This window comes from Pelodiscus sinensis, chromosome 19 (assembly GCF_052426305.1).
Source record: "Pelodiscus sinensis isolate ZL-2025 chromosome 19, ASM5242630v1, whole genome shotgun sequence".
Classification (NCBI taxonomy): domain Eukaryota; kingdom Metazoa; phylum Chordata; order Testudines; family Trionychidae; genus Pelodiscus; species Pelodiscus sinensis.
Genome location: NC_143070.1, coordinates 30740631 through 30767536, shown reverse-complemented (window position 1 = coordinate 30767536; position 26906 = coordinate 30740631). Strand labels below are relative to the sequence as shown.

General features: G+C 53.8%; 13 non-coding genes across 13 annotated transcripts; 6 read left to right on the top strand and 7 right to left on the bottom strand.

Moving 5' to 3' along the window:
- Positions 1 to 2293: 2293 nt before the first annotated feature.
- Positions 2294 to 2400, bottom strand: TRNAL-CAA (transfer RNA leucine (anticodon CAA)). Its single transcript has 2 exons — positions 2363 to 2400; positions 2294 to 2339 (listed from the first exon to the last, which is right to left on the bottom strand). It is a non-coding gene; the product is annotated as a tRNA-Leu (tRNA).
- Positions 2401 to 3324: 924 nt separating this feature from the next.
- Positions 3325 to 3396, bottom strand: TRNAE-CUC (transfer RNA glutamic acid (anticodon CUC)). The gene has a single exon. It is a non-coding gene; the product is annotated as a tRNA-Glu (tRNA).
- A 6427-nt stretch (positions 3397 to 9823) lies between these two features.
- Positions 9824 to 9896, top strand: TRNAR-CCU (transfer RNA arginine (anticodon CCU)). Its single transcript has one exon. It is a non-coding gene; the product is annotated as a tRNA-Arg (tRNA).
- Positions 9897 to 11928: 2032 nt separating this feature from the next.
- Positions 11929 to 12000, bottom strand: TRNAG-UCC (transfer RNA glycine (anticodon UCC)). Its single transcript has one exon. It is a non-coding gene; the product is annotated as a tRNA-Gly (tRNA).
- Positions 12001 to 13877: 1877 nt separating this feature from the next.
- Positions 13878 to 13959, top strand: TRNAS-AGA (transfer RNA serine (anticodon AGA)). The gene has a single exon. It is a non-coding gene; the product is annotated as a tRNA-Ser (tRNA).
- A 1039-nt stretch (positions 13960 to 14998) lies between these two features.
- Positions 14999 to 15071, bottom strand: TRNAF-AAA (transfer RNA phenylalanine (anticodon AAA)). The gene has a single exon. It is a non-coding gene; the product is annotated as a tRNA-Phe (tRNA).
- A 589-nt stretch (positions 15072 to 15660) lies between these two features.
- On the bottom strand, positions 15661 to 15732 carry TRNAE-UUC (transfer RNA glutamic acid (anticodon UUC)). The gene has a single exon. It is a non-coding gene; the product is annotated as a tRNA-Glu (tRNA).
- Positions 15733 to 16731: 999 nt separating this feature from the next.
- Positions 16732 to 16805, bottom strand: TRNAM-CAU (transfer RNA methionine (anticodon CAU)). The gene has a single exon. It is a non-coding gene; the product is annotated as a tRNA-Met (tRNA).
- An 825-nt stretch (positions 16806 to 17630) lies between these two features.
- On the top strand, positions 17631 to 17703 carry TRNAK-CUU (transfer RNA lysine (anticodon CUU)). The gene has a single exon. It is a non-coding gene; the product is annotated as a tRNA-Lys (tRNA).
- Positions 17704 to 19557: 1854 nt separating this feature from the next.
- On the bottom strand, positions 19558 to 19630 carry TRNAA-AGC (transfer RNA alanine (anticodon AGC)). The gene has a single exon. It is a non-coding gene; the product is annotated as a tRNA-Ala (tRNA).
- A 480-nt stretch (positions 19631 to 20110) lies between these two features.
- Positions 20111 to 20182, top strand: TRNAQ-CUG (transfer RNA glutamine (anticodon CUG)). The gene has a single exon. It is a non-coding gene; the product is annotated as a tRNA-Gln (tRNA).
- A 3851-nt stretch (positions 20183 to 24033) lies between these two features.
- Positions 24034 to 24107, top strand: TRNAI-AAU (transfer RNA isoleucine (anticodon AAU)). Its single transcript has one exon. It is a non-coding gene; the product is annotated as a tRNA-Ile (tRNA).
- Positions 24108 to 26282: 2175 nt separating this feature from the next.
- On the top strand, positions 26283 to 26354 carry TRNAE-CUC (transfer RNA glutamic acid (anticodon CUC)). Its single transcript has one exon. It is a non-coding gene; the product is annotated as a tRNA-Glu (tRNA).
- Positions 26355 to 26906: the final 552 nt, after the last annotated feature.

Below are 26906 nucleotides of genomic sequence, written 5' to 3'. Positions count from 1 at the left end.
AACTTTTCTCCCCAGCTGCAGCCCTAGCAAAATGGCTGAGGTGTAATTATGTCATTAGTGGCAAGTGTCCATTAGTAACCAAGAGTCCATGGAAAGGTTTGGGGAGGGCAGGGGCTCAGCAAAGGGGTGGGGTCTTGGGGAAGGGACGGGATAGATCCTGGCTTGCCCTGACATTTAAAAGGTGACCTTGGGGGCATGTGGCCCCCTGAGCAGCCTCTGATGTTCCCTGTGTGAGCCCCAGAACCAGCCCTGAGTGAGGGGGCAGAGGTGGAGCAGCTCACACATGCCAAGGGGCTGGCCATGAGCCTGCATGGCAGCAGTGACATCACAAGGAACTTTTTCAGCACCTCAGCTCATTGGCTGGGAGGCAGTGACCTCACAGAGGGTCCATGCAACAGCCAGGAGGGACAGGCTGCAGGATCTCAGAGACCCCCCTGGCCTGGCTGCCTGGAATCTCCTTTGTGAGGTTTCCCCTTGAGGGCAGAAGGGATTGAGGGTCCTAGCTGGGAGTGTCTCTGTGGCGATTTCCCCTTTCCCCAGGCTGCAGTGGGAGGGGCTGGGGCAGGCAGGGGCACAGGAGGGACTAGCACTGAACTGAAGAGAGATCTGGGAGAGGCTAAAGAGAAGGCTGCTAACACCCGATGAGACTAGGATTGGAACCCCTGCATGCAGAGCACAATGGATTAGCAGTCTATCACCTTAACCACTCAGCTATCTCACCTGAGCTGGTGAGGTTTGTTTCAAACTACCCAAAGCCAGCACTGCCAGGAACCTTTGTGCCACTCGCTGGCTGGCCGGGGACACCCAGGGTAGGAAGGTTTTGGCTTTTCACAATGTTCCCTGGGCTGTTGTACAAAGCTCAGTGCTGGTAACAAACCCAAACACCCATTGGTTACATCTACCCTGCAGGCTTCTTACACAAGAACTGTTTTGTGCAGGAGCTCTTGCGCAAAACATCTTGTGCAAGAGCACGTCCACACTGCCATGTGCTTTTGGGCAAGAATGTCCATGGCAGTGTGCACGTTCTCTTGTGCTGGAAAGCTCTGATGGCCATTTTAGCCATAGGGGTTTCTTGCATGAAAAAAACCCTGTTGCCCATTCATACTACCTTCTTGTGCAAGAGCTCTTGCACAAGAGGGTTTATTCCTCATGGGGAGAGGGTGAGATGCCTCCTATGCCCACTCCCTCCAAGAGTGGGAGGTGAACTCTGAAAATCACACCTGAGCTCTTATCTGCCCTGAGCAAGGGCAGCAACTGGGAGTGAGGTACAGAGAAAGTTTGGGCATGTGAATGGGACACGTACATTGCTGGTCTTACATTGCTGGCAAAGGACATTGCTCAAGCCACTTGAGCCGAGACTTATTTGTGGGTTGGTTCTGAACCCTGCTTGTGGTATTTTCCCAGGCGAATGCCACGTTACTTCTCACCCTCTTTCATTAAGAGTTTCTTTTCTACATTCAGACTCTGTGCTGGCAAGTGGGGAAGCATCGCCTCCCCAAGGTACTCGGACGGGGGGTGGTGGATTTCCCAGGCTGCTGGGTGGGGGATCAAGCCACTTTTGTGTGAGATGAATGAAGAGAAACCCCTAGACATCGAACCCAGCCCTGGCTGCTGCCAGCACTACCTGGCAGAAGAGTTACACTAGCAGGGGGAGTGACCAAAGCACAGGCCTCGCTATGAGCAGGCTCAGAACTTTTTCAGGGAAACCCTATTGGATTTCTAGTCCAACACCTTGACCACTTGGCCACCACAGATGTGAAGACAGCAAAGCCCCAGGGCCAGGGGAACTGGCAGATAATCCCAATGCCCAGGCCTGACATCACCTGCCACACAAAATTCACACAGCAAACCGGGCTCGTAGAACAGGGGAAGTTTGGGGGCTCGTTGCTGGGCCGTGGGGTGAAGCATCAAACCAGCCCCCTCGTGTGGGGCCTGTGAGTGTTGCTGAATGTTTGCCCCTGGAAACGGGAAACAAAAGGTCTGGGAGCCACACAGAGACCCTGCTGGGCTGAAGTCCCAACGACTCCACTTTGTCTTTGCCTGTGGGCTTGTCTGTCTGCAGCCTGGAAACCTCCTGGCTCCTCAGGCCACTGGTCTGGATGGAGCGTTACAGAAGTCGGAATAATGGAATTTCTGTGTAGACGCTCCCATTGTCATTGCAGTGTAATGGCCGTTATTCCCAAGGAACGATGCTGTGTAGATGCAGCCTGAGAGAAATGCTGAGCAAGGGATCCTGCAATGTCAGGGGAGTCATTGAAATGAGGTCACTTCTCTAGATATAAAGAGGAAGACATGTCAGGAGTGGGATTTGAACCCACGCCTCCATTCAGAGACCAGAACACCCAACTGAGGGAAAGATAACCTTGAGTCTGGCGCCTTAGACCACTCGGCCATCCTGACAGCTGTGTGAAGATATTCAACCAAAGTTTTCTTACATGTGTGAGTTGCTCGGGAGGCAAAGGGAGCACCTCTCTTTCCCCACCTAACAGCCGCTCTACAGCAAAGCTGGGTTTATCCCCACTCACCCTCATCTACTGTTGTGAGGTGTTTTACAGGGAGCTGACAGGAAACAGAAGAGAGGAAAACTCTGGCCGGCAGAACCGAGGCCTGGGATTGTCCTGTGCCAGGGAGTCTGTGTCAGTGCCCTTGGGGATCCTGAGCAGGGTTGGTACTTGGGGTGGGGCCGGGGCCTGTTCTGAAAGGCTGCAGGCACCGTTAGACCCTTTTGTCCTTCCCTGTCTCACCCCAGCGCTGAGCAACACTCAGTGTCGGTCTGAGCATCCGTCCTGCTCTGGGGCGTCTCTCTGTGGCAGGAACCTGCCCAGGCGGCTCTGGCAGTGAGGCCCCTCCCTGGCAGCACCGAGCAGTGAGAGCTGAGTGAAGGGGGAGGCAGGCCCAGGGGGAGAAGGCTCCATGACTGTGTCAGAGGGAGGCTCTGCCCTGGCCAGTGGGGAATCGTTGCCTCTCCGAGGGGCCCAGGCCTGGTGGCTCATTTCCCCAGGTTACTGAGTGGGGGCTGGAGCCAGTTCTGGGTTGTCTCCTTCAACACCCAAACTGAACCAATGGATCTTGTGCCGACCTGACACTGCGCTGGGCTAGTGCTGTGTGTGCCACGGAGCTTCCTGCAGGGCTGCCTGCATGGGAGAGGGGAGGGGCAGTTTGAGTCACCAGCTCTGCCCCTTCTGAAGAGCTTGTGAAAATGGCAGGTGCTGTCTTGGCAGTGAGGGAGAGGTGGGAAAGGGGCCCTGAGTGAACCTCTTGGGTCACAGCTGCTGTTACAATGAGATAAGATAAATGACTTGGCAGATGTCAGGTGAAACTGGTTTCCCTGACTGGGAGTTGAACGCAGGCCTCAGCAGTGAAAGTGCTGAATCCTAACCACTAGACCATCAGGGACACATGAACAAGGCTCTTTCCTTACCTACACTAGCCTTTCACAGGCCACTTTCTGTCCCCTTCAGGACATGGGTCCATTTTCCATTGCCCAGAGGGGACAAGAACAGAAACCAAACAGAACATCAAAGCAGCCAGACTGGGCCATGCCAGTTGCCCAACTAGCCCAGGATCCTGTCTCACAACAGCAGCCAATCTCATTGCCCAGTGGGAATCCTCCGGACAGACATTTGTTAAGTGATCCCTCCCGTCACCCATTCCCAGCTTCTAGAATACACCAGCTCAGGACACCTGCCCTATCCATCCTGGTGAAATGCCATTCATTGTGGCCACCAGGGCTTCCAAACTTGAGTAGCTCTGCATTAAGGGTTCTTATTAATGTCAAGAACCTCAAGCAATGTAAAGCTACATTGTGATGGAACTGGAAAGGAAAATATTTCAACTAGAAGGAAATTTTCTAAGGGGGCACTTGGATTTGAACCAAGGACCACTTGATCTGCAGTCAAACACTTTACCACTGAGCTACACATCTGCAGCCAATGTTGGGAACTGGACGAGGAACAAGAGACAAGAGGCTTTTGTGTAACTCACATCCCAGGTGCCACCCTTGGGCTTGGTCTCCACACTGAGCAGGCGGGTGGCAGCGGTCTGATGCTGTCACAGCTGCAAGGCAAGTCACCCACCTGGCCCCTGAGCTCCATGTGGGCAGCAGCCAGACAGTGTGAGTGAAACAGAGGGTCATGGGGGGGCAGGGATTTGTATATTTTAGGAAGGGTCCTGAGTCCTGGCTCCCAGCCACGCACCTTGGCAGAAAGACCAGCGGCCCCTGCACAAAGCGCATTGTGGGAATAAGAGTTAGGGCAGCAGGAAAGGGGCTGGCCCCTCAGCACCAGCGAGCCGGTGGGAGAAGATGGGAGTGAATCCTGCTACCTCTCATGCGAAAAAGGCAGCACTTTTCCAATGGAGCTAATTCTGCCCCACCTGCAACCTGTCTCCAGTGCTTCTGCCACTGTCTGGCCCAGGAGGGCTGGTGTCCAGCAGCTCTCTGCCCCAACGTGGCTGGCTTTTGGGGAGAGCAAGTAGGAAGTGGGGACCGGGGCTGGGGGGGGGGGGGGGCTACTGGAGCCACTTAGCCCCCTGGCTGGATCTGCTGGTAAAAAGAAAAATTGGAAATTTCACTGGAGAACGTGGGCATCGATCCCACTACCTCTCACATGCGAAGCGAGTGCTCTACCACTTGAGCTAATTCCCCTGCTACATGCACAATGGTCTTCTTGGAAGCTCTTCCCTTCTCCACAGAGACGTCGGCCTTCTAGGTCAGTTAGTCGTGGGAAAGGAGAAGGCTCCAGAAAGGCCTCAAGGGCAACTCTCAAGGAGACTCCCTATAGCAAAGCCATGGGGGCGGGGGGGGGGGTCTCTGAGATGGCCCCTGCCCTGCAGCCTGTCCCACCTGGCCATTGTCATGCACTCTCTGTGAGGTCATCACCTCCCAACCTCCTTTAGCCAATAAGCTGAGGGGCTGCAAAAGGCCCTTGTGATGTCACTGCCACACCCACCCCTGCCCTCCAGGGCTAATGTCCTGCCCCAGGCAGCCCCTTTGCCTGGCTGAGCTGCTCCCAGGGGTGAAAGTGACACATTTCTTACAGGGCCTGTTCTATTGGGCACCACCCCTTGGGCTGGGCAGGAGGGAGGGGGAGGCTCAAGGCAGGAAGTTGGGGGAGGGGTTGTGATAGGACAGTACCTGTAAGAAATTAAAATGTGGAGTGTGGGAGGCTCAAGGCAGGGATTTGGGGAGTGTGTGAGAGTGGGGGGGGGCTCAGGGCAGGGGTGAGGATGTGGGAGGGTAGAGAAGTCAGGGCACAGGATCTGGGATATGGGGGAGGCTTGGGGCTGGGACTGTGTGTGTGTGTCAAGGGGATCCCTCTGCTCCGTGCTCCCTGAGGCCCTTTAACACACATGGACTGACCTGGGCGCAGGCCAGTGAGGGGGGTTTCAGTGAAGCTACATGTAAATGGATCCCTCTAGCAATCCCTGCCAGCCACACGCACAGGGGGAGGGACTTTAGCCAAGGAAGCAGAAGCAGCCACTCTGAGGGAGGTTTAGAAGCAAAGATGGGCTGCTGCAAAGATGGATGAGGGGATGTCACAGGGCACGAGCATGATAAGGGGAGCAGAGGGCCCTGCTGCACCGAGAGACATGGCAAAGCCTGGGATTGAGCCAGGGACCTTTAAATGTTTCATCTAAGGCTCCACACACTGAGCTGCCAACAAACCCGTCTGGCTCATTATTAACTGTCCAGGATGTTTGGCAGCCGTGTCACAAACATGATGCCCCAGGAAGGCGAGACTGGTGTTTCCTGCCCCCTACAGTTTGACTTGCTCCTTCCTGCCTTAGCTCCCGGGCTGACCTGGCAGCTGAAGTGGTCGGGGGCCCAGCAGCCTGGGCAAGGAGTCGGGTGGCCAGACCCTGGTGGCAAGAGTCTTGGTGCTACTTGTTTCTCTGCCCCCTCTGGTGCCCTCACTCCTCACCCGCAGCCCCTGCTGCCTGCCTGGGTCCCTGTGCTGTGTCAGATGTTCAATGAGCCCTCCTGTTTCACACGGGCTGGGAGTGGCTCTGGGCGAGGGAACAGGGCTGTGTCATTCCCTACAGGAGTGGGAGGCTCCTGGAGCCCTGAGCAAGCAGACTCCCCAAGGGGCATATGACACAATGAGAGACAGGCGGCTGGTGTCTCAGGGAGGGGCCGTCTCTACAGCAAGCATCTCTGTAGCCAACACTCTAACCAACTGATCTAGCTGACCTATCAGACCCCCAACTCACAAATGGCCCTTTCAGAAAGGCGCCTCCGGCAGCTGCAGGGCTGTCTCTGCAGCTGCCAATGGCTCTTCTCTGATAAGACCACTAGCGACTCACTGTGACGTGGGCTGGCTAGTCCAGCTGGTTTGAGGCTTGGTCAAGGTGGCTGGTGGCCAGCACCTTGCCTCCCAGTTTCTTCCCTGTCGGCAGCAGCCACAGCCCCTTTCGGCCACTGGGTCAGCCCAGGAAGGGAGGCGGGAATGGGGCCAAGTAGGGAGTCAGGCTGAGGGGTCAGGCAAAGCTCATTTTGCTCTGTAGGGCCACTGGTGACAGCTTCTCTCTTGTGTGCTGCTGAGGAGAAAAATGCCCTGAGAGGGCCCATAGAGACCAATTTAAAAGAGAATTTAGATGGAGGCACCTGTTAGTGCCAGGGGGGCAAGAGCCAGAGCCTGGCAGCTGCTGGGACCACACAGGAGGGTATCGGGGAAGCAGCAAGCTCCGGCCAGTTTGTAAGTTCCAGGGCCCAGCCCATCTCACCCACCCGCTGAGCCAGACAGACCACAGCATAGACACGAAATTCTCTCTGGGGAGCCTGCAGATAAAGAAGCCAAAGCACATGAAGTGGGAGGGTTTTGCAGCAATAAGCCCAGCCGTCCCACTGAGATTTGAACTCAGCTTGCAGGATTCAGAGGCCTGCAAGCTGCCCCTTACACCGTGGCACCTACATGACCCAGCAGTGACTCAATTAGGCTGAACTGGAGTTCTGGCTCCTGCCCCCTGGGACCAGCGTTGCTTGTTTTCCTTCCACCCAGAGCCCCCTTCTTCTCCTGGACTGCAAGGAGCCTCCCTGGGACAGGCACAAGACTCTGTAGATGGGCCAAATGTCGGAAAAGCCTCTTCTGAAAAATGAAAAGTGTCTCTAAAACCGTGCTAAACGATGGTTGCAGACAACATCTCTGAATTCCAAAGTGCAGCCATTCCCCATTTCCCTCCAGGGTCTCAAGGCCTGTGCAGCCCAGGAAATGTGATTGGCAGCTGGTACCCACAATCTTATTGTCAGTTCAAGGCTCTGAAAACATGGACCCAAGGCAACCACCTTGTGCTCAGACTGGGCTCTAGGGAAAAGGCTCTCGTCTTCAAGCAGGAGTCCAACGAGCAACCTAAGAGTGACTTGACAAGCAAACGCTCCAGCCGTCCACTCTACCAGCTGAGCTAGGGAACGGTGCCTGAGAAATGTTGATTTGTCCAGATTGACCCTTCTACAAGTATTAAGGCAAGTGCTACCCCAAGTGGGCAGCATCATAGATGAGGGGCAGAAGAACCCAGCAGCGCAGGGGTTGTCTCATGCAGAAAGACCCCTGAGTGAAACCTGAGCTAGATCACGCTGGCTGTGTCTACACTGGGCCACTTATTCCGGAAAATCAGCCACTTTTCCGGAATAAGCTGCGAGCTGTCTACACTGGCCCTTGAATTTCCGGAAAAGCAACAATGCTCTACTGTACAAAATCAGCCGCTATTCCGGAAAAACTATTCTGCTCCCGCTCGGGCATAAGTCCTTATTCCGGAACACTGTTCCGGAAAAGGGCCAGTGTAGACAGCCCAGTAGTCTTTTCCGGAAAAAAGCCCCGATCGCAAAAATGACGCTCGGGGCTCTTTTCCGGAAAAGCGCGTCTACATTGGCCACGGACGCTTTTCCGGAAAAGGGCTTTTCCAGAAAAGCAGCCTGCCAATGTAGACGCTCGTTTTCCGGAAAAACTGAAAACGGAATAGTATTCTGTTTTAAGCAGTTCCGGAAATTCATGCCAGTGTAGACGTAGCCAAGGAAAGAAAGTTGGGTTCTTCTCATGTGTCTTTTTTGTTCCAGAGTCTCTAAGGCTGCAGGAGGGGAAGATCCACAAAAAATAAACCACTTGAGTGAACCTTGGTCTAGCCTCTCACTTGTGCTGCTCCTACGCCCAAGGCAATAGCTTCACAACCAAGGGCTGTGTCTACACTGGCATGAATTTCCGGAAATGCTTAAAACGGAATACTATTCCTTTTTCAGTTTTTCCGGAAAAGGAGCGTCTACATTGGCAGGCTGCTTTTCCGGAAAAGCCCTTTTTCCAGAAAAGCGTCTGTGGCCAATGTAGACGCGCTTTTCCGGAAAAGAGCCCCGATCGTCATTTTTGCGATCGGGGCTTTTTTCCGGAAAAGACTACTGGGCTGTCTACACTGGCCCTTTTCCGGAACAGTGTTCCGGAATAAGGACTTATGCCCGAGCGGGAGCAGAATAGTTTTTCCGGAATAGCGGCTGATTTTGTACAGTAGAGCATTGTTGCTTTTCCGGAAATTCAAGGGCCAGTGTAGACAGCTCGCAGCTTATTCCGGAAAAGTGGCTGATTTTCCGGAATAAGTGGCCCAGTGTAGACACAGCCAGCGTGATCTAGCTCAGGTTTCACTCAGGGGTCTTTCTGCATGAGACAACCCCTGCGCTGCTGGGTTCTTCTGCCCCTCATCTATGATGCTGCCCACTTGGGGTAGCACTTGCCTTAATACTTGTAGAAGGGTCAATCTGGACAAATCAACATTTCTCAGGCACCGTTCCCTAGCTCAGCTGGTAGAGTGGACGGAAAAGACTAGTAGGCTGTCTACACTGGCCCTTTTCCGGAAGAGTGTTCCATAATAAGGACTTATGCCCGAGCGGGAGCAGAATAGTTTTTCCGGAATAGCAGCTGATTTTCCGGAATAAGTGGCCCAGTGTAGACACAGCCAAGGTGTGTTGAGTCGATTTACCTCAGCCTAGAGCCAGCGCAGGGAGTAGAACAGGTTTCTTTTCCTTTCTCAGAAGCAGGGAACCCACATTCTCTGAGGCCCCATCCTGAGACTCCCTCCCTTTAGTCCCGGAGGCCACTAGGCAGAGCCTGGCAGCTGCTGGGAGCAGACGTGAGAACATCAGGGAGAAACACAAAGGTTACGTCTACACTGGCCCCTTTTCCGGAAGGGGCATGTAAATTTCACCAGTCGTCGTAGGGAAATCCGCGGGGGATTTAAATATCCCCCGCGGCATTTAAATAAAAATGTCCGCCGCTTTTTTCCGGCTTTTAGAAAAGCCGGAAAAGAGCATCTACACTGGCCCCGATCCTCCGGAAAAAGTGCCCTTTTCCGGAGGGTCTTATTCCTACTTATTCCAACGAGCTGAGGTGCTGCAAAAGTTCCTTGTGATGTCACTGCTGCCTTGCAGGCTCATGTCCTGCCCCTGGCCAGCCCCTTCACATGTGTGAGCTGCTCCCCCTCACTCAGGGCTGGTTCTGGGGCTCAAGCAGGGAACATCAGAGGCTGCTCAGGGGGCCACATTGCTAGGCCAGGGGCCCTCCTGTGGGGCTGTGAGTGTTGCTGTCCCTGCTGTACAGACAGGGCCATAGAGCCTCAGGAGGCTGCAGCGGTGGGAGACACTTCACTGGTTTCGGGAGGGAGACGAGACGTCAAGGCCCATGACTCGGAGCCAGCTACAGATACCCATGGAAAGCTGATTTTCAGAGGGGTGTGATCAGCTCTTCCTGTGTATCTGGCTTCTTCAAAGGGGCTTAATCAGGAGCTAAAAGTTGAAGAAGGGAGATTTAGAAGGGAGAATTTCTTTCCCTGACAGTCTTTTCTATGTGCTCCAGTGGCCTAATGGATAAGGCACTGGCCTCCTAAGCCAGGGATTGTGGGTTCAAGTCCCACCTGGGGTGACAGTTTCTCTCACAGGAAAAGAGTTTACATTCCTCTGGTCTCTGAAACAATTAGTGCGGATGCTCCACAGTTGCTCTCTCCCTCTCTGCAGAAGTTGTTCAGACTCTGTACTAGCAAATGCTGGTGTAAGACGCAGATCTGAGTGCTAAAAGCCCAGGTATTCAAAGTCAGAATGAAGAGGCACATTTGGCTCTAGCAGGCCTAGGAGTGACAGCCTGTGGCAGAGCAGGGTCTGTCTGGTGATAAAGTGGACCTGAGGCTGAGAAGGCCCATAAGAGGCAGAGACTTGAGAGCAGTGGGGTGGTTAGTTATTTGGTTGGGCAAAAGGACAGAAAAACCCCTGAGCATGGTGTGGGTGAAGCCCATGGGGCAGTTTGCCTGGTGGGGTTTGGAGCGTGGAGAAGCTGTGAAGCTCTGTGAGTGGATAAGGTACCTGGCTGAGCTGCGCCACCAGCCTTGTGTGCGACTCAAACTGTCCCTCGTCCCCTTTTGTGTGTCTGTTGCGCTTCCAGCTTCTTTCCTCAGGTATGTTCATCCAGCAAAGACCCCAGCAGGGATCTTGTATCTTCCTTTGTGCAGCTCAGCTGCAGACACAGCCAGGGCTGGAAGGAAATTGCTGCACTTTGGGAGTCAAAGGTGTTGTCTGGGACCACAGAGCAGTTTCACCCAACAGCTTGAGGGGGCCTCCATGGCTTAGCTTGCTCCTGCTAAATGGAAGAGCCTGGGTTCAACTCCCGGTGGTGCCCTGTTGCTTCCTTTGCTCACATTTTCCCAGGTCCTTCTGGGACACAGAAGAGGCCTCCCCTGGCCACCCATGGAACTGCTGGGCTGACCCAGGGCCTGAAAGGGGCTGTGGCTGCTGCTGACAGGTCAGAAGCTGGGAGGTAAGATGCTGATAGCAAGAGAGTCCAGCTGCCTCTTTGCCCTGGGTCTCAGTGCGCCATGCCAGCCAGCAGCCACCTTGACCAAATGTCAAACCAGCTGGACTGGCCAGCCCACGTCACAGTGAGTCGCTAGTGGCCCTGTCAGAGAAGAGCCATTGGCAGCTGCAGAGACGTCCCTTCAGCTGCCGGACACGCCTTTCTAAAAGGGCTATTTGTGAACTGTGCTTCGGTTGGCTGGCTAGTAAAGTTGGTTAGTTCTTGAAGCTAGTAATGCCAAGGTCTTGGGTTCAAGCCCTGTGCTGGCCACAGATATGTTTGCTGTGGTGACCCCTGTTTCCCTCCTTTAGCTGCCTGCTATGGACAGGGAAAGAGAAATAGGCACAAGACTGTGAGCTTTTCAGGAAATAGGCCAGAAAACTGGTAAGAGGAGGCTCCAGCCTGCACAGACCCAGGGGCTAAAAGGGCCTTGGCCTGGCCTGCTTTCCCCAATAGCAGGGAAACTCTTCTCTTCCCTCTGCTGTGGGGCTACTCATGGGCCTGCTGGCTCAGCTGTTTAGAGCTTGATGCTAATAATGCCCAGGTCACGGGTACAAGCCCCATGCAGACCCCACAGTAGCTGAATTAGTTTTGTTTGAGCTGCTCCCCACGAAAAGCCGTGAGAGGGAGCCCTTGGCTGTGGGACCCTCTTGTGCCTGTTGCTCAGGGTTAAATAAGATCTTCCCCAGGAGGCTGCCTGTTCCCTTCCCACCTTGCATTGGCTGGGAATCAAATCAAGCAAGGGACAGCAAACGCCAGGCACTGTCATAGTCTGGGCCACAGATAATGACCCTCTTGGAGCTGTGGTCCGAGGAGGAGTCTCTGCAGGCCCTGCAGTCCATGTGGAGGAATGTGGACATTTTTGGCCAAATGGCCAATGGTCTAGGAAAGAAAGGCCACCTCCCTCCTACCCCCGCATCCTACCAAGTCAGAGCCAAGGTCAAGGAATTGCGACAGGGGTATGTGAGGGAGGAACCACATTACTGTGCACGCTCTCGGAGAGGATGAAGAGCGGTGAGAGGCAGCCTGCAGCTGCAGAACCCATTTGTGCCTGTTTTTTCAGGGTTCAAATAAAAGGTCAGCAAGGAGCTATGATGCTCCCTCTTTACATTGCATTGGCTGGGAATCGAACCCAGGTCAACTGCTTGGAAGGCAGTTATGCTCACCACTATACCACCAATGCCTGCCTGCAAAGTTTCTGGGAAAATTAGTTAGGAAATCCTACATCTGCCATGAGGCTAGCCAGAGGCGAGAGGGTGCCTGTGTGGTTTGGGTAAAGCAGAACTTCTTGGCTATTAGGCAGAGACCAGAAGTGGTGACGCTGGGGTAGTGTCTGCCCTGCACTCTGCATGGTGTGAGGAGCCGGGTGGGAGAGGAGTCCCAGAGGTTGTTGGGTGGGAGAGTAGAGTTTATCAGACTTTATGCTAAGCTCTAGAGCAGCCAAGGGAGAGGTGGGGAAGTGACTTCTGGATACTCTGTGTGGCCCAGGGATGCGGACCAAGAGCCGTCCTTGTGTTTTTTGCCGTAAAGTGTTGTTTCTGGGTCCTTTGCCTAAGATCGAGCACGTCTTCCTTTTGGAGAGCCATGTCACAGGTACAACCCCCAGAGACCCCTTCAGGGACACATCACAGGACCAAGCAGGGGGCAGCACACACCAGGCACTGTCAGTGTCTGGGCCAGAGATAAAGACCCTCTTGGGGCTGTGATCCAAGGGGGGGGGGGTCTTTGCAGGCCCGGCAGTCCAGATGGACGAATGCAGACATTTATAAACATAAAAACATAAGAACGGCCCTACTGAGTCAGATCTAAGGTCCGTCTAGCCCAGTGTCCTGTCTGCCAACAGTGGCCAGCACCAGGTGCCCCAGAGGGGGTGGACCGAAGACAACGATCAAGCAATTTGTCTCCTGCCATCCCTCTCCAGCCTCTGACAAACAGAGGCCAGGGACACCATTTTATCCCCTGGCTAATAGCTTTTATGGACCTAACCTCCATGAAATTATCTAACATATGGCCCAATGGCTGATGGCCTTGCAGAGAAAGGCCACCTCCCCACTCCTGCATCCTGGACCAAGTCAGACCCAAGGTCAACGAATTGCGGGAGGGGTATGTGAGGACCCGTGAGGGCAGGTCCCGCTCTGGGGAAGCACCGCAGCACTGTGTATACTGTGAGGAAGTGGAACGAATCCCGGGGTGTGGGGAGCCCCTGTCTCCAGGGATAGTTGTGGAGTCTGGGATGGAGACACCTGGGAAGCAGCGGCTGCAGCTTCAGGATGACAACGCTGATGTCCTGCAGCTCCAGGGGACGCAGGAGGACTCCCAAACGTCTTCAGGTAGCGGGGAGGGAACATCAGGTGAGTACTGGGAGGTTGCAACACCCAGGACATGTCGACACTTGCAGTCTCCTTCAGGAGAGGGATGCAAATTTATGAAACCGGGATTTAAATATCCCGCGCTCTATTTGCATAATCGTGTCCGGGTGCTGTTTCAAAATACTTTATTATGAAATAAAAAACAACGTTTAGATGCAGTTATTTGGGGAGAAAACCCTTCTTCCGAAATAACCCTTAAACACTCCCCTCTGGTCTGGACCTAACAGCAGTGTCAGCGTTTGCTAGTCGGGGCTCTGGACAGCCCCTGCGCAGAGGGAGATGGCAACTGCAGGACGCCCTGGCCAACTGTCCCAATGTCTCCCAGCAGAAAAGAAAACAAAAGAGGCCAATGCAAACAGCCCCCTGGCAGCGAGGGAGTCAGCACGTCGGTGGGTGGGGCAGGACGCTGGGGGCAGAGCTGGGCTGTAACTCGCTGGGTGACCTTGGCCCATTCAGTGAATCTCTCCCTGCCTCCATGGCCCTGTCTGTACAGCAGGGACAGCAACACTCACAGGCCCCGCAGGAGGGGGCTAGTTTAATGCTTCACCCCAGGGCCCAGCAATGAGCCCCCAAGCTTGCCCTGTTCTGGAGCCATTTTTGCTGTGTGAATTCTGTGGGGCGGGTGAGGTCAGGCCTGGACACTGGGATTATTTACCACTGTCCCTGATCCTGGAGCACTGCTGACTTTGCAGCTGTGGTGGCTGAGTGGTTAAGGCGTTGGACTAGAAATCCAGTAGGGTTTCCCTGCGCAGGTTCAAATCCTGCTCACAGCGCGGCCTGTGTTTTGGCCACACTCTAACCAGGGCAACAAGCTGCACAACCCCTGGGCCACTCTCCCTGTCCCCAGTCAATCCCTTTCTGCACCTTCCGAGAGAGACACAGAGCATGGTGCCTCCTTATGGGTCCCTGGACTCTAGGGAAACGCTCAGCTCCTGCAGCCTCTGCCCCTTGCCCAGCACCCCATGGCTCAGCCCTACCCCTGGGGGCTGCCCTGCTCCAGTGTGTGATAGGAGTTGAGTTAGAGGATGGAGCGTCTGGGCCTGCCCCCAAAGGTCCATCCATGAAGGGCAGAAATGTTGGGGATATGATGTGGGTCACTCCTCCCGAGGCACACAGCCCCCCCCACCCCACCGTGTTGGGAGCAAAGGGTCTAGAGAAGTATTGGGGGGGGGGGTCTTGTTCCCTGCTCTTGCTCTGCCTTGGGCAAAGAATTAGTAACAGAGTATTTGTCCAAGTTTATGTACAGAAAAAAACTGACAAGCATGTTTCTGTGGGGTGGTGGTTATCGTGTTTGCTTAATGTGCAAAAGGCTCCTGGTTCAAAGCCAAGCAAAAAGTGGGAACAGGGGTTCTGCTCCTATTTGTGGCTCCCCAGGTAAACACAGCTCCTGCTGCTTGGGGATAAGCCCAACTCCCAGGTTGAGTAAAGCAAGGAACAACAGGAGCCCTGTCCTAGAAAGGGAGGGGCCAGTGTGTGTGAGTGCATGGCCCAGACAGACAACTCCAGGGTGCAAGGACAGAGCTGCCGGACATCTCTAGTGGCCCTGAGGGGGGGAGACATGGGTGTTAGCAACATGCTCATGTGGTGCCATGTTCCAGCACTGCCAACAGGGAGTGTTTTTTGTGGTGTCACCTGATTGCCCCCAACTGTAGCCCTTGTACCTGCCCTCTGGCAGGATAGAGACCCCGGGCCAAGAGAAAGCAGGAAGAGCCCCAGGATGCAGCTCATCTCCCCTTTTCTCCTGCAGTGCAGGTTGTGAGAACAGCTCTAAGCAAAACCATCAACTTGAAGCAAATAGCCCCTATTGGAGCATACCGAAGCCTGGGGTTAAACCAGGGACCTTTAGATCTTTAGTCTAATGTTCTCCCCACTGAGCTACTTTGGCTGTGATAAGAGGCCTGTCTGGCCTGTAATTCTCTGTCCAGGATGTTTTGCCGCATGTCGTCATGCCCTGCCCAGGAAGGCCAGACTGGCCTTTCCACAGCACCCCTCCCCCACAGCCCAGAGCCAAGGTTCCCTCTAAGCCAGGCCTGGGCAATACAGGCCAGCGGGCTGGATCCAGCCCATGAAGCCACCCAACATGGCAGCAAGAAGCCTCAGGCAGATTCCCTGCTGGCCCTGCCCCCACGCACAGCTGAGAGAAGGGGCTGCTGGGCCCGTTGTGTCTCTCAGCTGTAGAGGAAAAAGCTTCATGCCTGGTCCCTGCTCCAAGCTTGTTTGTGGCCAATGGGAGCTGCCTGCTTGAAGCCCTGGCCAGTCCCCACAAGCTCTTATTCACCCAGGCGTGTGACCTGTACCCCCTGCGCAGGGAAGGGGCTGCCTGAGAAATGTGCTTGGCTGCTGGGAGTGTCTCCCAGCCAGAGCCTGCCTCTGGCACCCCAGCCCCTCCCCTCCCCTCCCTCAGCCCACTGGCCCTCCCTGTGATGGAAAAGGGCAAAGACCAGGCAGGTTTCATAAATACAGATGAGGCTGGTTTCTCTGACTGGGAATTGAACCCAGGCCTCAGCAGTGAAAGTGCTGAATCCTAACCACTAAACCATCAGGGACACATGAACATGGTTGCTCCTTAACTACACTAGCCTTTCACAGGCCACTTTCTGTCCCCTTCAGTATGCGGGTCCATTTTCCATTGCCCAGAGGGGACAAGAACAGAAACCAAACAGAACATCAGAACAGCCAGACGGGGCCATGCCAGTTGCCCAACTAGCCCAGGATCCTGTCTCACAACAGCAGCCAATTCCATTGCCCAGTGGGAATCCTCAGGACAGACAATTGTTAAGTGATCCCTCCTATCGCCCATTCCCAGCTTCTAGAATACACCAGCTAGGGACACCTGCCCTGCCCATCCTGGTTAAATGCCATTGATTGACCTTCCCTGCATTAAATGATCCAGTTCTGTTTTAGATCAAATGTCTTGGGCTGCGCAGACCTTGAGTCATGGCAAGAGCTGGAGGGGAATGGGGAACGGCTGCACTTTGGAATGGGAAGGGGATGTCTGGGTCCATAAAGTAGAACAGTTTCAAAGCCCCTTTCAAGGAGGGCACCATGGCTTAGCAGGCTAAATCAGCTGCCTCATAAACAGGGGTGACTTATTGTAGCCTTTGCTCACATTTACTGATGCCCTTCTGGGACACAGAAGAGGTCTCTCCTGGCCACCCATGGAACTGCTGGTTCAGGAAAAGGCTGACCGGGGACGGGTGTTTGGAAGAAGGAATAACAGGTGAGAAGCACCTGATGCCCACAGACCCTGACTCTCTATGGCTGCAGGAGCTGCAGAGGTTACACCCTCAGGCTCTCTAGGCCCTGACCCCCTGAGGGAATCACAAGGGCATGTGTTGCTGGCTCTCCTGTCCCAGCAATTGCAGTCAGAGCCCTGCCTTACCAGTGCCAGCAGCTTCTGCAGGGGCTCCAGGCTTGTGGTTTCCTTCTTCCCAATCCCCCTCTCAAATCAGCCTTTTCCTGAACCAGCAGTTCCATGGGTGGCCAGGGGAGGCCTTTTCTGTGTCCCAAAAGGGCATAAGTAAATGTGAGCAAAGGTTACAACAAGGCACCACTGGGACTTGAACCCAGGATCTCCTGTTTATGAGGCAGGTGCTTTAGCCAGCTAAGCCATGGTGCCAGCCTCTGAAGTATCTTCAAAATTGCTCTTTATGTTTCCAGACAACACTTTTGACTCCCAAAGTGCAGCCGTTCCCCACTTCCTTCCAGCCATCGAGCCCAGGCAGTGTCTGGCCCCCTGGGCACAGAAAGCTACAGAAAGCTCCGTGGGCAGGGGCCTTTGGCTTCCTTGCCCATGGGATGCTGTTGCAGGAAGGGCTGCTCAGCAGGGTTGGGGTTCACCTGTCAAGGAAGGGAAGAGTATTTGGGTGCAGACTGGCTAACCTAGTGAGAAGGCTTTAAACTAGGTTTGATGGGGGCAGGTGCCCAAAGCCCAGAGGTAAGTGAACAACATGGACACCTGGGGGATACCAGGGCACAGGCAGGAGAAGATCGGAGTGAATCCTGCTACCTCTGCCATGGCTTGGCCCAGGAGGGATGGGGTCTAGCAGCTTTTCACCCCAGCTTTGTGGGAGGCCAAGTAGGAAGGGGCCTCTGGAGGCTCATAGCCCCCTGGCCTGCTGTGTCTGTGGAAAGGGGGGAAGAGGACACATACCTCTCACTGGGGAACAGGGCGCATGGATCCCACTTGTTCCTGCAGAAAATGAAACAGGCTGAGCATTTTGCAGAGAACAAGCCAGAGCCCTTCTCCTGTCCCTGGAGAGATGGAAATGGGTCTGTTCCTTGTGGGGAAAGAAGTGGGTGTGTCGGGAGTGGGGTTCGAGTTCAAACCTCTCCACAGACCAGAACCCCACTTTAGGGGCAAGAAAGAGCCTTGAGTCAGGCAGTGGAGAACACTTGGCTCCTGTTACCCTGAGATGGGATATTAGGAAGCATTTCCCACACAGCCTGGCTAGCTCAGTGGGTAGAGCATGAGATGCTTAATCTCAGGGTCATGGGTTCAAGCCCCATGCTGGGCAGTGCCCTTCTTTAACTCACATTCTCAGCCTGTGAGCAATTGGCTCTCAGTTTTCACCAGGGTTTTAGAAAGAAAAGGTCTAGTCCTGGGGTCCAGCTTTAGTAGAACCAAAGAGAGACCCAACTGCAATTTCCATTGTCTGAGGAGAAGGGAAGAGGATTTTCTTCTCCTCAGTTGTAGCCACATCAGCCCAGGGGGGAGAAACAATAACCCTCCGCCCGCTGATTGTCCCCCGTCAGCTTCTGTAGCTTCACCTCCTTCCACAGCAGCTCCAGCTTTGAGCTACAAATCTCAAGGGGCTGGTGAGGAAATTAGGCACGTCCCTGAGAACAAGAGGTGGAGTGTTCACAAGGAGCATCCCCCTCCCCTGCAGAGCAGGGTGTTAGAAAGAGCTAGGAACAGAACAGTCAGACAAGTTCCAACCCCTGAAATGTGTTTCTGTGGTGTAGTGGTTATCATGTTTGCCTAACATGCAAAAGGTCCCTAGCTCAAAGCCAGGCAGAAAAATAGGGTCTTCTCTTATGCGGTGCCCAGGTAACTGCAGCTGCTGCTGACCAGCCTGTTGATGAGCCCAATGCTCATGTGACGGGGGGTAAGGTCAGCTGATAATGCCCCTGGGTGCCAACCTGGGGAAGCCAGATAAATTAGGCCTGGCAGCTGCTTGTGCCTTGGCCTCCCTTGCCCTGGGAGGCTGGTGCATTGGGCTGGCTCTGCCTGCTGCCTCCCTTATGTGACTTGTCCAGTGTAACAGGCCAAATGTCAGAAAAGCCTCTTCCCCTCCCCCCCCCTCCAAAAGCAGAAGAAAAAGCTGCACAAATTGGGTTTTGAAATTTGCATAGCTTTTCCTAGAAAAGCAGTGTAGGGCAGACATAGCCTGAGTGTTGCTCAGCACTGGTAGGAGACAGGGAGGGATAAAACGATCTAATGGCACCTGAAGCCTTTCAGAACAACGCCCAGCCCCAACCGCAAGAACCAGCCCTTCCCTCCGTCCTCACTGGGGTCTGCTGGGAACTGTCTGGACTCAAGCCCACCCCAGTTTCACCCTAAGGATTGCCTGTTCTGTAAAAGCTGCGCCCTGGAAATGAGAAAGCAGCTAAAGTGACACTCGTGGGACTTGAACCCACAAGCTTTGAACGTCTAGCTGGGCTCACATGAATCACTGCAGCTTAAAATAGTGATAGAAAAGTAGCCATGTTAGTCTAGGGTAGCTGAAACTAACTACAGAAAAAAACCAGTTTCTTGCCATTTCAACCAGAAAGGACATTATCTCAATGACTTAATTACCTGCATCCTGCTTCAAAAGCCTTTTAAAACTGCACTTTCAAGGGAATCCTCTGAACTGTTATTCATGCTAAAATTCGACACTTTACGGCGGGGTCCTAACAAAGACTGTAGTTATCTTACCCATTACAAAGATAGCTTCCCCAATTGTCACCTCTAATATCATTAGCTCACAGACATTTACCTCCCCCCCCCCCCCCGCATTCCTGTTCTGTTCTGAAATTTGATTTGTCCTTTTCATATGCGTTCGGTTTTTTTAATTGTATCCGTTGCTATATATGGTTGTGACAATTTTCTTCCACTATTTGATCTGAGGAAGTGGGTCTGGCCCACGAAAGCTCATCATCTAATAAACCATCTTGTTAGTCTTTAAAGTGCTACGTAGTCCTGTATTTTGTTGCAGCTTAAAAGTCCAACATGCTTTCCATTGCACCCCAGAGCCTGATATCTCCACTCTCTGCTTTGCAGCATTGCAAGTGCTGGGGGAAAAGAAAGGGGAGCCAGGTCTGTCTCTTTTGGGAGAGCAGGTAGGAAGAGTGAGGGATAAAATAAGGGATAAGAGCTGAACTGTAGTTGGAGAATGTGGGCATCGATCCCACTGCCTCTTGCATGCTAAGCAAGCGCTCTACCACTTGAGCTAATTCCCCTGCTAATTTACAGAGGCCTTCTTGGAGGCTCTTCCCTTCTCCACAGCGACGTCTGTCATCTAGGTCAGTTAGTCGTGGGAAAGGAGAAGGCTCCGAAAAGGCCTCAAGGGCAACTCTCAAGGAGACTCCCTGCAGCAAACCCATGGGGGGTCTCTGAGATGACCCCTGCCCTGCAGCCTGTCCCACCTGGCCATTGTCATGGACTCTCTGTGAGGTCACCACCTCCCAACCTCCTTTAGCCAATAAGCTGAGGGGCTGCAAAAGGCCCTTGTGATGTCACTGCCACACCCACCCCTGCCCTCCAGGGCTAATATCCTGCCCCAGGCAGCCCCTTTGCATGGCTGAGCTGCTCCCAGGGGTGAAAGTGACACATTTCTTACAGGGAGTCCTGGGAGATGAAGCAGCTGGAGGGAAGCCAGGAGAGCAGAGGCCAGCCTGAGAGCTGAGAGACAGAGGTGCCCATTGCACTTTCACCCCACAGGTCCCATGGTGTAAGGGGCAGCACTCAGGACTCTGAATCCTGCAATCTGAGTTCAAATCTCAGTGGGACCTACTAAAACTCAGGTGGTTGTTACAAGGTTCAGGTGCTTTGGCTTCCATTCCCTGAGTTTCAATAAGAGAGTTTTGTTCCTCTTGCTGGGTGTCTGAGGCCACTGGAGCTCCATCTCTAGATGGAGCTGGCTGGCGGGAAGGGCCTGATGCCATCACAGCTGCAGGGCAGGTCACCCACCTGACCCCTGAGCCCAGCCGGTGCTGGAGGCAGCCAGACAGTGTGAGCGGGGATTGGGGGAAGGGTCCTGAGTCCTGGCTCCCAGCCACGCACCGTGGCAGAAAGACCAATGGCCCCTGCACAAAGTGCATTGTGGGAATAATAGCTGGGGCAGCAGGAAAGGGGCCGGCTCCTCAGTACCAGGGCACGGGCAGGAGAAGATGGGAGTGAATCCTGCTACCTCTGGGGTCTAGCAGCTTTTCACCCCAGCTTTGTGGGAGGCCAGAACCCCACATTAGGGGCAAGAAAGAGCCTTGAGTCAGGCAGTGGAGAACACTTGGCTCCTATTACCCTGAGATGGGATATTAGGAAACTTTTCACATGCACCCTGGCTAGCTCAGTTGGTAGAGCATGAGACTCTTAATTTTAGAGTCATGAGTACAAGCCCCACGCTGGGCGGTGCCCTTCCTTAACTCCCAGACTCTGGAGCTGATTATGCACATTATGTTTAAACAGCTGCCATGTGAATGTACCTGAAAGTCACAAGGATCAATGATCTGTGTGAAAGGCAGGTGGCCAGTAATTAGAGCCCCATGTATGTTGTGTGCACAAAGGAAGGTAGGAATGTGCACTGGGCAGTCTGATAATGGGGTTTAGTGAAAAGTAATAGGTGTAATCGCATTGCACAGGAGGGTTTTTCTTGCGCAAGAAGGGGCAGTGTAGACGCTCCTTCTTGTGCAAGAGCCTCTTCTGAAAAAAGTGGTGGCTTATTAGCTATGCAAATGAGGCTCAGCAATATTCCACACTTAGCCTCATTTGCATATTACTCATGCAAGAAGCTACAAGTGTAGACATAGCACGGCTACGTCTACACTGGCCCCTTTTCTGGAAGGGGCATGTAAATTTCACCAGTCGTCGTAGGGAAATATCCCCCGCGGCATTTAAATAAAAATGTCCGCTGCTTTTTTCAAAGTAGGAATAAGACCCTCCAGAAAAGGGCACTTTTTCCGGAGGATCGGGGCCAGTGTAGATGCTCTTTTCCGGCTTTTTTAAAAGCCGGAAAAAAGCGGCGGACATTTTTATTTAAATGCCGCGGGGGATATTTAAATCCCCCGCGGATTTCCCTACGACGACTGCTGAAATTTACATGCCCCTTCCGGAAAAGGGGCCAGTGTAGACGTAGCCCACAGGTGTCTCTTCTGATGGGACAGGCACGTTCTTCTCTGGAGTCTCAGAGTTTGGGTACCTTGTTGCCCTAGGAAGGGGTGTGACCAAAACACAGGCCTCGCTGTGAGCAGGATTTGAACCTGCACAGGTAAACCCTATTGGATTTCTAGTCTAACACATTAACCACTTGGCCATCACAGGCTGAGTTTTAGTAGCTTAGGGAAAATGGTAAATAATCCCAGTGCCCAGGCCTGACGTCACCTGACAGAATTCACACAGCAAACAATTTCAACGGTCGTACAGAGAGGTCCTGTCTGAGGCTGCCTTGGAGGTGAGTTCTGCTTCCAGGTCTCACTCCTCCTTCTTGGTCTTCTTCCTTCCTTTCCCTTTCCCTCCTTCTTCCTCTTCTCGTTTCCCCTTTTCCTTCTTCTTCCTGGTCTCCTTCTTGGACCCCAGTTTATATAGTGAAAATTGAGTCCTGCTTAACCAATTATTTTAGTATAATGTTACTAACCAAAGCTAACATACTATTATGATTTACCTAACCAATCATACTTCACCGCCTTTGTTGATTTTCCCCCAGCAACATTAATGATACAGCCGACAGAAACAGTTACAAACCAGACAGCGATCACACAGACAAACAATAGGAAAGTGAGGACAATAATCATAGAATGCCCATTGCACAAACACAACTATTGCTAAGCAGGTTTTTTCCAGACAAATACTGTTAACTAAGTTCTCTCTACCCACCCTGAGATCTGTTTCTTACTTGGTGACAGTGGGGGTCAATAGGATCAGACCCCCTGGTCACAGCCTAGTGTGACTCTATTGAAATGCCATTTACATGGAATGTGAGCCCAGGTTCTACAATTAATTGCTGCCACTCTGCAGTCTGGCTGCAGAAGGCTTTAGTTTAGATCTGCTAAATAGCTAGAGGCCTTCCCATAGACACACATTGTTACAGAACCTTTCCAAGCATAAGACTCCAGGACCCACAAGCACAGTCAACACAACTGCAAAAGGACTCAAACCCTCAATCATCTGACCCAAAGTCAGATGTCTTATCTTTTACACCACACAGTCCTGTTTAGGAGTAGACATTTTGAAGTGTGTAAGAAGGGTGCAGTCTAGCTAGCCCCGCCCCCGCTTTGTTCTGCCAAAGCCGGTTGGGTGGGGTGGGGCTGGTTATGGGGAGACAGAGTCCTGTGCCTGTCTCAGGGTGTCCCAGGGAGGCTCCTTGCAGCCCAGGAGAAGAAGGGGGCTCTGGGTGGAAGGAAACAAGCAAAGCTGGTCCGAGGGCCATAAGCCAGGACTACAGTTCAGCCTAATTGAATCACTACTGGCTCATGTAGGTCCCATGGGCTGTCTCTTGATGGGCCAGTTTTTCCGGAAAATCAGCTGCTTTTCCAGAAAAACTTGCCAGCTGTCTACACTGGCCGCTTGAATTTCTGCAAAAGCACTGACTTCCTACTGTAAGAAATCAGTGCTTTTTCCGGAAATACTGTGCTGCTCCCATTCGGGCAAAAGTCTTTTTCCAAAAGACTTTTGTGCAAAAGGGCCAGTGTAGACAGAGATTTCTTTTTTGCAAAAAAGCCCCGATTGAGAAAATGGTGTATCGGGGCTTTTTTGCGGAAAAGCGCATCTAGATTGGCCACGGACGCTTTTCCACAAAAAGTGCTTTTGCGGAAAAGTGTCCTGCCAATCTAGACGCTCTTTTCTGAAAATGCTTTTAACGGAAAACTTTTCTGTTAAAAGCATTTCCGGAAAAGCACACTAGTCTAGATGTAGCCATGGTGTAAGAGGCAGCACTCAGAGCTCTGAATCATGTGATCCGAGTTCAAATCTCTGTGGGACTTGCTGGGGTTGGGCTGGTTGCTGCAAAACCCTCCAACTTTATGAGCTTTGGGCTCCTTATCTGCAGGCTCCCAGAGAAAGAGTTCTGTGTCTGATGCCCCCTGGAGCTCAGTCTGATGCTATAGTCTGCCTGGCTGAGATGGGCTGGGCCCTGAAAATTAACCTGCCTGGAGCTTGCTGCTTACCTTGTGGTCTCTTTTGTGGTCCCCAGGAGCTGCCAGGCTCTGACTCTTGCCCCCCTGGCGCTAGCAGGTGCCCCCCCTCCAAACAATCTTTTAAATTGTTCTTTCTGGTCCCTCTCAGGGTGTTTTTCTCCTCAGCAGCAGCGCACAAGAGAGAAGCTGTTGCCAGTGGCCCTGCAAGACAAGATGAGCTTTGCCTGCCCCCCTCAGCCTGACTCGCTACTTGGCCCCATTCCTGCCTCTCTTCCCAGTGGCTGAAAGGGGCTGCGGCTGCTGCCGACAGGGAAGAAGCTGGGAGGCAAGGTGCTGGCAGAAAGAGATTCCAGCTGCTTCTTTGCCCTGGGTCTCAGTGCGCCATGCCGGCCACCAGCCACCTTGACCACACCTCAAAGCATCTGGACTAGTGAGCCCACATCAGAGTGGGCTAGTGGCCCTGTCAGAGACGAGGCACCTTTCTGAAAAAGCCATTTGTGAGCTCAGTTTCCGAAGGCCGGCTAGCTCAGTTGGTTAGAGTGTGGTGCTAATAACGCCAAGGCCATGGGTTCAAGCCCCATGCTGGCCATGTGATTGTTTGCTGTGGTGACTACTCCCCCCCACCCCAGACACACACTTTAGCTGCCTGCTATGGACAGGGAAGCAGAAACAGGCAAAAGGCTGAGAGCTTTGCAGGACTGAGGCCAGAGAACTGGTAGGAGGAGGATCCAGCCTGCACAGACCCAGTGGCTAAAAGGGTCTGGCCAGCTTTCCCCTAATGGCAGGGAAAACTCTTCTCTTCCCTCCATTGTCCCCAGTGGGGTGACCTGATCCCAAATTCCTGCTGTAGCAGTGGCTGGCCCATGGCTCCTCCAGCCCAAGCCACAGAGGGAGGCTCCATATGTCCAGGTGATGGGACCATGTGCCCAGCCCACAGAGCTGCTGCCAACCACTGGTCACCTGCTTCAGTGGCCCAGCAGCCCCTCCCCCGAACCTGCTCCTGCTCAAGGCCCCCCTGAACCCACCCAGGCTCCTGCTCCTCTGACTTCTGCACTAGCCAGCCCACATCTCAGTGAGTCGCCCGTGGCCCCATCAGAGACGAGCTCGTGGCAGCGGCAGGGACGTCCCTGCAGCTGCCTGTGGGGTCTTTCCCAAAGGGCCCCTCGTGGGCTGCTGGCTCAGCTGTTTAGAGCTTGATGCTGATAACGCCCAGGTGGTGGGTTCAAGCCCCATGCTGGCCACAGGGGTGTCTGGTTTGGTGACTTGCCTTTGTGTAGCTGCCTGCTATGGACAGGGAAGGAGAAAGAAGCCCTGGGAGGTGAAGCAGCGGGAGGGAAGCAAGGAGCAGAGTGTCAGCTGCCAGCCGAGAGTCACAGGTGCCCTCTGCCTCCTGGGACCGCCCCTCCCTGAGCCGCCAGCCCCCTGTCTCTCACCCTGGGCCCCTTGAGGAGTCCACTCGCTCTGGGCTCCGGGGGCCTCCCGCTCCCGCAGGGAATGACACAGCCCTGTGCCCTAGCCCAGAGCCACTCCCAGCCCGTGTGAAACAGGAGGGTTCATTGAGAGTCTGACACAGCGCAGGGACCCAGGCAGGCAGCAGGGGCTGCGGGTGGGGAGTGAGGGCACCAGAGGGGGCAGGGAAACAAGTAGCACCAAGACTCTTGCCACCAGGGTCTGGCCACCCGACTCCCTGCCCAGGCTGCTGGGCCCCCGACCACTTCAGCTGCCAGGTCAGCCCGGGAGCTAAGGCAGGAATGGGGGGAAGAAGCCAGTCAAACTGCAGGTGGCAGAAAACACCAGTCTCGCCTTCCTGGGCCGGGCACGACGGCATCATGTTTGTGACACGGCTGCCAGACATCCCGGACAGTTAATAACCAGCTAGAGGGGTTTATGGGTAGCTCAGTGTGGGGAGCCTAAGATGAAATATTTAAAGATCCCTGGTTCAATCCCAGGCTTTGCCATGTCTCTCGGTGCAGCAGGGCCTCTCTGGTCCCCTTGCTGTGCTAGTGCCCTGTGACATCCCCGCATCCATCTTAGCCACAGCCCAGCACTGGAAACTCCCGTCCATCTGATTAACCCCCTTCACTTCCAACCCTCCCTCAGAGTCCTTGCTTCCTTGGCTAAAGTCCCCTCCCTTGTGCGTGTGGCTGGCAGTGGTTACTAGATGGATCCATTTACATGTAGCTTCATTGAAACTCCCCTTGTTGGCCTGCGCCCAGGTCAGTCCGTGTCACTGGCTCAGGGGTTTCTCCCCCCAGCACGCTGCAGAGAAAGCCCTTGTGTGTTAAAGGGCCTCAGGGAGCCCAGAAACCAAGTTAAAAATAAACCAAAAGGAAACATTTTTGCGCCCAGTGGAACTCCATGCCACAGGATGTTGTGGAGGTGAAATCTACAAGAAGGTCCAAAACAGAACTGGATAATTTAATGCAGGAAAGGTCAAACAATGGCATTTAACCAGGATGGACAGGGCAGGTGTCCCTAGCTGGTGTATTCTAGAAGCTGGGAATGGGCGACAGGAGGGATCACTTAATAACTGTCTGTCCTGAGGATTTCCTCGGGACAATGAAATCGGCTGCTGTTGTGAGACAGGATCCTGGGCTAGTTGGACAACTCACATGACTCAGTCTGTCTGTTTTGATGTTCTGTTTGGTTTCTGTTCTTGTCGCCTCTGGGCAAGGGAGAATGGACCTGCCACCCCATCCTGAAGTGGACAGAAAATGGCCTGTGAAAGGCTAGTGTAGGTGAGCCAAAAAGCAAGTTTCATGTGTCCCTGATGGTCTAGTGGTTAGGATCCAGCACTCTCACTGCTGTGGCCTGGGTTCGATTCCCAGTCAGGGAAACCAGCCTGCAGTTTCATGTGACAGCTGCCTACTCTCTTTTCTCACCTATGTGACAGCAGCTGTGTCCCAAGAGGTTACTTCAGGCTCCTTCCCACCTCCCTGGCACTGCTAAGACAACACTTGCCATTTTCAGAAGGGGCAGAGCTGGGTCACTCAAACTGCCCTTTCCCTCTCCCATGTGGGCAGCCCTGCAGGAAGCTCTGTGGCACGCACAGCACTAGCCTGCGTAGTCAGGTTGGTACAAGATCCATTGGTTCAGTTTGGTTGTTGAAGGAGACAGAACTGGCTGCAGTACCCTGGGGAAATGACCCACCAGGCCTGGGCCCCTCGGAGAGGCAACGATTCCCCACTGGCCAGGGCAGAGCCTCCCTCTGACACAGTCATGGAGCCTTCTCCCCCTGCTCCTGCCTCCCCCTTCACTCAGCTCTCACTGCTCAGTGCTGCCAGGGAGGGGCCTCACCGCTAGTCAGTGTTCCTGTTCCAGCAGCAGGTGAGTTTTGTCTTGTGCACCAATATTGAGGTCGTGTGTCTCTGGGGGTGAGCCCCCGCAG